Source organism: Diabrotica undecimpunctata, chromosome 4 (assembly GCF_040954645.1).
Source record: "Diabrotica undecimpunctata isolate CICGRU chromosome 4, icDiaUnde3, whole genome shotgun sequence".
In the NCBI taxonomy this organism is placed as follows: Eukaryota; Metazoa; Arthropoda; class Insecta; order Coleoptera; family Chrysomelidae; genus Diabrotica; species Diabrotica undecimpunctata.
In genome coordinates this window covers 44,808,558-44,816,547 of record NC_092806.1, presented here as the reverse complement: position 1 = coordinate 44,816,547, position 7,990 = coordinate 44,808,558, and the positions used below count along the sequence as shown (strand labels likewise).

The 7,990-nt window shown below is 33.1% G+C and overlaps 1 long non-coding RNA gene across 1 annotated transcript; it reads left to right on the top strand.

Moving 5' to 3' along the window:
* Nucleotides 1-273: 273 nt before the first annotated feature.
* LOC140438221 (uncharacterized) lies at nucleotides 274-3,191 on the top strand. Its single transcript, XR_011950458.1, has 2 exons — nucleotides 274-454; nucleotides 2,867-3,191. It is a non-coding gene; the product is annotated as an uncharacterized lncRNA (long non-coding RNA).
* Nucleotides 3,192-7,990: the final 4,799 nt, after the last annotated feature.

Sequence of the window (7,990 nt, the reverse complement as noted above, 5' to 3'; positions counted from 1 at the left end):
TTTTTCTCATAGTAAGTTTGTTTTGCATCTCTTATCATTTTTCTGATTTCATTGTTAATGATTTTGTAATTGTGACTGTCTTTGTTATACCATAGAAATAATTCAACAATGAGGATTGCAACTGCAACGATAATGTAACAAAATAAATAAAAATTTTCCTTAGCTATTAAAAACATATTAAAAAAATTGAAAAGAATATCTTGAATTATAAATAATATAATACTATTTCTAAAATATAACCGCAAAAACAAAAACCGTTTCGCACACGCCAGAGTTTAATCGTCACCAATTTCTTGTAGTTCTTGTCATACTTCAGTGTGCAAACCCTCCTGCACACGACACAACAGAACCATATTATAAAACCGAGGCCGCTACTCGATTCCAACATTCTGCCTCAGTTTGTAGTTATCGAGAGTACGCAATTAAAAGTGAAGTGTGATTACAATTTCTAACGGTATGTACATAAGATTTTATTGCTTATTTATTTGACTATATTTATTTTCTATATCTTCTTTTTGATGAATTTGGAAAATACGGTGATAAGATAGTGTTTATAAACACACGTACATAATTAATACGATTTTGAAATCTATTACTAAATTTAATTTCTAATTTTAATGAATTTTCATATAATTAATAAAACAGTAAAATAAAACAATGCTTTTTGACTTTCTTGGTGAGTCTCTTTTTAGATCTTTCTCATAAAGGTCCTTCTTCTTCTTCTTCTTCTTCTAATGGCGCTACAACCCTTTGTGAGTCTTGGCCTGCTTAACAATGTTCTTCCATTCTGCCCTGTCGGATACTTTCCTTCTCCACTGCCTGATGTTCATGGTTTTAAGATCCCTCTCTCCGTCGTCTATCCATCTTTTACGGGGCCTTTCTCTTGTTCTGTTTCCTTGGGGCTTCCATTTTTGGACTACTTTTACAGCTCGATTATCTGGCATTCTTTCTAGTTGACCAAGCCAGTTTAGTCTTTGTGACTTTACAAATCTGACAATATCTGCGCTCTGCATTAGTTCATCCAGCTCGTGGTTCATTTTAATTCTCCACGAACTATCGCTGCATTGGGTTGGTCCAAATATCTTCCTTAGTATTTTGCGGTCAAATATTCTCAGTTGATTTTCATCAGTGGTTGAGAGGGTCCACGTTTCACATCCATATGTGACCACTGGTCTAATTACTGTTTTGTAGATTCTCAGCTTAGACTCAGGATTCAGTAACTTACTTTTCATTAAGTCTTTGTATGCATAAAAGCACTTGTTCCGTGCTTGTATTTCTTGACTGATGTTGTTGTCATTTATTATTGAGCCTAGGTAGGGAAAAGTGAAGGCATATTTGTAGGTATGGTTGTCTACCTTCAGATTCTCATGTTCTCATAAAGGTCCTTATTTTGTTTTAATTCTGCCAGTGTATTTTTCCTCTTTTGTCCAGCATAATAGTTACCTTAGCCCTAAAAAGTTGATGGTCACTACCTAAGTCGAATTTGTTCAGTGTCGTTACGTCAGATATTATACGTATTTGGTTTTATATACCTAACATAGTCGATTTGGTTTTTTATTCCACCATCCGGCTCTTCCATATATCTTCTAGTTTGTGACTTTTTAAAGAAACTCTTCATACAACTTCCTGTCTCCCCCATCTCATTACGTTTTACACTCCAAAGTTTTCTCTGTTTTTAATAATATTGTCGTTTTGTTTGTTTCTCCTATTTTGGCGTTAAAATCGCTCATAATGAAACAATAGTACGAGTTTTCTACTTTTCGTGCCGTTGTTACATCCTTATAACAACAATTATCAATTGTTGTATTTCTACATCTGCGCTTTTTGGGGCATACACATGCACAACCTATAATCTGTATCTTTGCGATATTTGAAGAACTACATATATAACTCTATCTAATACTGAGTTTACTTTAATAATTCGGTTCTTCATTCTTCTGTTCACTAATACTGCTCTGCATTTGTGCCAGTCTTTGTCTCGGTTGTTCTAGTAAATACATGACCTAAGTTTATAGTGGTGAGTGTTTATTGTTCTGGTCTTCTAGCTTCACTTAGACCCACAATATCCCATTTTATATTTATATTTTCTACTCCTACAAATTCATTAATTATGATCGTTGCCGATGTCCAAAGTTTTCTCTGGTTTATAATATTGTCGTTTTGTTTGTTTCTCCTATTTTGGCGTTAAAATCGCTCATAATGAAACAATAGTACGAGTTTTCTACTTTTCGTGCCGTTGTTACATCCTTATAACAACAATTATCAATTGTTCTATTTCTACATCGGCGCTTTTTGGGGCATACACATGCACAACCTATAATCTGTATCTTTGCGATATTTGAAGAACTACATATATAACTCTATCTAATATTGAGTTTACTTTAATAATTCGGTTCTTCATTCTTCTGTTCACTAATACTGCTCTGCATTTGTGCCAGTCTTTGCCTCGGTTGTTCTAGTAAATACATGACCTGAGTTTATAGTGGTGAGTGTTTATTGTTCTGGTCTTCTGGCTTCACTTAGACCCACAACATCCCATTTTATATTTATATTTTCTACTCCTACAAATTCATTAATTATGATCGTTGCCGATGGTTTGTTGTAGATGGAGAGATCCAACTAACTTCTGATGGTTTTAGGAATATTAAAAACATTAAAAGTTCCAAATGTTAACTTCCCATTTTTTTTACTAGTTCAACCATTGCCAAGTTTACTACTTTGATACTCAGGATTCTTGAACATATATTCGTATACACTGATATTGAGGACTTTTTCATTCGAATTCTAAATTTGACATATCTATATATTTAACAGTTATCTTGTACATTTTCATTATTCATTCAATATTATTAAAACTTGTTTTTAGAAAATGGACTGTTGTAAGAAAGGAGAAACCCGCACCATTGTCAAACAATGCAAATTTACAAAGAAAGATGGTACTGAAGTGGACTGCGAATGCACCTGCACATGCAAATGTGAAAGTGACTGCCAAGGCCAAGCCTGTCCTGGAAAAAATGGATGCAATTGCGACTGTTCTGAAGAAACAGCCAAATTAGGACCTGATGGAAAATACCGATGTGTTTGCGAATGTAAATGTTAGTTGTAATCTTAACTTTCAAGTTATATCTTTTTTATATTGACTTTGTAGTTTGTAGTAACTCGTTTTATAAAGACTGTATCATTTATTTATATTTGCTGAGTTTTATTTACGACCTTCATTAATCCAGTAGATTATTCGTATTTTTTTTTTTCACTTTAACAATTGTAGGGATATCGTGGTAGGTCATATTTTTTTATCAGTAACTATTAATAGTTTGTCTAATCATATTGTCAACAATTATTCATTTGTATTGTTCTGAAGCTATTTTCTTGTGGCATTTTAAATTAATTACTATTTAAATGGGAATAAGCCACAATTAAAGGTTAAAATACGTTTATTGACGTTTCAATTTCCACTTCGGAAATCGTTCTCAAAATACAAACATTAGTGTTTGTATTTTGAGAACGATTTCCGAAGTGGAAATTGAAACGTCAATAAACGTATTTTAACCTTTAATTGTGGCTTATTCCCATTTAAATAGTAATTTATTCATTTGTGCCTTAAACATGATCGACTTTTATTTTTTCTACTTCTGTTCCAGAAATGAACATATCATTTTAAAATATAAATTAAAAATATAGTTCTTTACACTTTTCTTAGTGTAGAATAAGTAAAATAGTCACAGCCGACTTGTTGGCACCACCACAGCCTCTTAAATAGTTTTCACACCTAAATACAAGAGGGGTAATCTACACTTCTACCAGAGAACAACCGAACACATGTGTGTGTTCGATTATTCTATGCTTTTACGCACCAAGTATTATTTTAGTCAGTTCTCACTCACACGCCCTTGAGGCAACACTCTCAATTCATATATAAAATATTTCTCTACGCCGAAATCGGGCATTTTTTCTTATAAATACGGTTTTTTTTACGTGTGATAAAGAAAGAATTATTTGATATTGTATTGTCAGCTACGGTCGTTTTGAACCTGTTTACTCTAAAAATAGTTAATTATAAGTCGATAAACTAAAGGTGATTTTATTTCTCTGGAGCTATATTTGCTCAAAATAACAATCCTTATCCTTCAACGGTCACTGAAGAACCAAACCTATGGAGATACATCCATTCACAAGTCCTTTGAAGTAAGGCTTGGAATCAAAAGATTTCCAACTCTCGAATGTAGGGATCCAGTTACAAGGCCTACTGGTCCTATCGAGCACAGATTATTTGATGAAACAGGACTGAAGAAAGAAAAGGATTACACACGCCGGAGAGCAACAGGAAGAAAGAATAATGGTTTCTCGTCCCTAGAAGAAAGATTGCACAAGTTGACCTTCGTTCAAGATTAGACACGTGTGTTTTGTGAAAAGTGCGTTATGTGCTGGTAAGCGACAGCGGTAATTAAATTGGATACTTGAAAAACATTTGGTGAGGTTAAAACTCTTTCTATATTTTCTATAGTTACTGCATGCACGTAATTTATATTGATAGACATTTGTCTCGACTTTTATTTGTTTATTAATATTTATATTAACTAATGGCTTTGATTTGACAACAGATCTTTCTTCTCAATATCGCTAAAGATAGCTGACAATTATTTATTATACAGATTGTCTCACAGCCCGCTCTCACGAAAAATATTTATTTATCACTCCAGTAAAAATACTCTATTAAAATTAAAATCGCGTCTTAGTTGAAAAAGACATTTACACTAAACAAAATCATTCACTCTTATTTCTCGCTCAGTATATATATTTGCAAATAAATTCACTTTAAATAAAAAATGGAAGCTTTAAAGAAAAAGCGCAAATCACTTAAAGCATCAATTACACGTATCTCAGATTGGTTTATAGCCAATAAAGACACAGAAAACGAAATACTTGATTTTGAAAATAGGAAAGAAAAACTTTTTAATTTTTTCACACAATATGAACAAATTCAATTAGAAATCGAACAGACTGATGACAGCGACCAACAATCAGCTGATCGAGCAAATGTTGAAGAAAAATACTTCAACACACTCAAAGGTTTGCAAAGAAAAATAATAGAATTAAATTTAACTGTAAATAAAGTACCCAGCTCAAATAATAATGCTGTTTCCTGTGCGAGGCTGCCTGAAATTAGCATGAAAACCTTTACCGGAAATTTCTCAGAATTCAATGAATTCTTTCAACTATTTGAAACTCTGATCACAAACAATTCAAGTTTAAATAATGTACAAAAGTTTATATATTTAAAATCCTTCCTCAAAGGAGAACCTTTAAACTTAATTAGCAGTATCGAAGTAGTAGATGCAAATTTTGCTATCGCTATAAAAACCCTAAAAGAAAGATATGATGACAAATCACGAGTGATTAGTACTCTTATAAAAAAGCTGTTAAAGTCTCAATCTCTAGTTAAATGCACTCCTCAGGTACTAAGAGATTTTCTTGTACACACAAAGCAAACGCTTCAAGCTCTTAGTAATCTCGAAGTTCCAATTGAACATTGGGACCTCCTTTTAATAGAAATATTTTTAGAAAAAATAGATTTCGCTTCTCACAAGGCTTTTGAATATGAAGTAGGTTCTAAGAATGTTCCAACACTCAAACAATTTTTTGAATTTTTAGAAAAAAGATGTGATGTTTTAGAGAAACTTAATTACACTGAAACTCAGTCAAAGTTTAATAATAAAGTCACTCAAAAAACTGCTCATATTTCCACTATAAATAATAATAAATCTAGCTATGAAAATTGCATATTTTGTAAACAAACTGGTCATAAAATATATCAGTGTAACTTATTTAAAGACACAAATTCTCGAGAAAGGTTTAATTTTGTAAAGCAAGCACAGCTTTGCAGAAACTGTTTTGGCACTAAGCATTTTACTGATAAATGCATCTCTAAATACACATGTAAAATTTGCAATAAAAAGCACAATACACTTCTGCATGAAGAAAATAATTTTTCTCACACTCATGAAAATAATTTATTCTCTCCCACTCAAAGCAATCAAAGTGCTTCAAATTCACATGATGGTAATCAAAGTCTCGCCAATAGGCAACAATCACGCTTTAATGCACCACAAACCTCTCAATCCTCCGCAAGTATACAGGGTGATTCACAAACTCGCCATAGTGCACCACATATCTCTCAAAGTCATTTTCATGCTCCTCAAAGGAGTAATAATGCCCAAGTTACTCAAAGAATTAATTCTCCACATTCATATAATGAATCACCAAACACTTCTACTCACTTAAGCACTCAGACAAATGAAAATTGTCTACTCTCAGACACGCAAAGTCAAAATTCATCTTGCATCTCTTCTCTCTCAACTTTCAATCCAAAAAACGAAGTTTTGCTAGCCACAGCGCTGGTAACAATTTACTCTAAAAGTGGACAACCTGTACACGCAAGATGTCTTCTCGATAATGGATCTCAATCGAGCTTTGCAACAAAAGATTTAGTAAATAAACTAAATTACTCTACCACTAATAAAAGATTACAAATTTCCACAATCTCTCAAAATTGTTCCATCTCAAATGAAATGGTAAACATTGAATTTTTCCCATATAAAAACAATGATATGAAATTTGAAGTATCATGTGCAGTTTTGGATAATATTACGTGTAAAATACCTCAGGTACCTCTAGATCGTAGCAAAATAAAAATACCAGCTGGCATAAAGCTCAGTGACCCCTCTTACTCCTCCCCAGGGAGAATCGATCTCTTATTAGGTGCAGAAATTTACTGTGATCTATTAAAGGATGGTTTAATTCATATTGGAGCAGGTCTTCCAGTGCTTCAAAACACTCATTTAGGATATGTTATGTTCGGTAACTTATCTCCACAAGTCTCATCTAAGAAAAAGATGCACTCTCACTCAAACTGTAACTATTCACACTCGAATCATATTTCTTTATTTGTTCAATCTCACACTGAAGAAGAAAATATAAATAATCTTCTCCAAAGGTTTTGGGACATTGAAGAAGTTCCCGAAATAAAGCGTTTAAGTCCTGATGATGAAAAGGCTGAGAAAATATTTAAAGCCACAACACAAATCCTACCGAATGGACAGTTCCAAGTAGATTTACCCCTATGCACGCCTAATGAAAATAATAAATTGGGCGACTCTTTCCAAATGGCGCGAAGGCGATTTCTAAATTTGGAGAACAAATTCCCAAAAAATGATTCTCTTTACAAACAATATAAATCTTTTATAGATGAGTATGTTGAATTAGGACATGCAAAATATGTTCCGTTGTCTCTGCAGAATGTACACTCAGAAAACAAATATTTCTTGCCTCACCACAGTGTAGAAAAAGACACTTCTCTCACAACTCGTTTGCGCGTAGTTTTTGACGCATCCATGAAAACCACTTCTGGTTTTAGCCTTAATGATATTATGTTAAAGGGTTATACCACACAACCAGAACTATTTGACACTTTAGTCAACTTTAGACTCTTCAAGTATGTATTCACATCTGATATAAAAAAGATGTTTAGACAAATCAGAATAAACCCCAACCAAACTTTCTTATTAAATATTTTGTGGCGCAACTCTCCCTCGGAGCCGTTAAAATGTATACAATTGGAAACGGTTACCTATGGAACGAAACCAGCTACCTTCCTTAGCACACGATGTTTAATTGAACTCGCAAACATGCATAAGGAAGAATATCCTCTCGCTCATGATATGCTCATTAATTTTTGCTATATTGATGACATACTATATGGTACAAATAGTATTGAAACACTCACACTTGCGCATGAGCAAATCACTGCACTGCTACAAAAGGCAGGCATATCTCTTCACAAATGGTGTTCAAATTCACCACAATTTTTAGAAAATATTTCACAATTTTCAACTGACTCCACGTATGTCATATCTCCAGAAAATCATTCTAATAAAATATTAGGTCTTTGTTGGGACTCTAAATTAGATAGTTTCTCTATTTCAGTACCAGA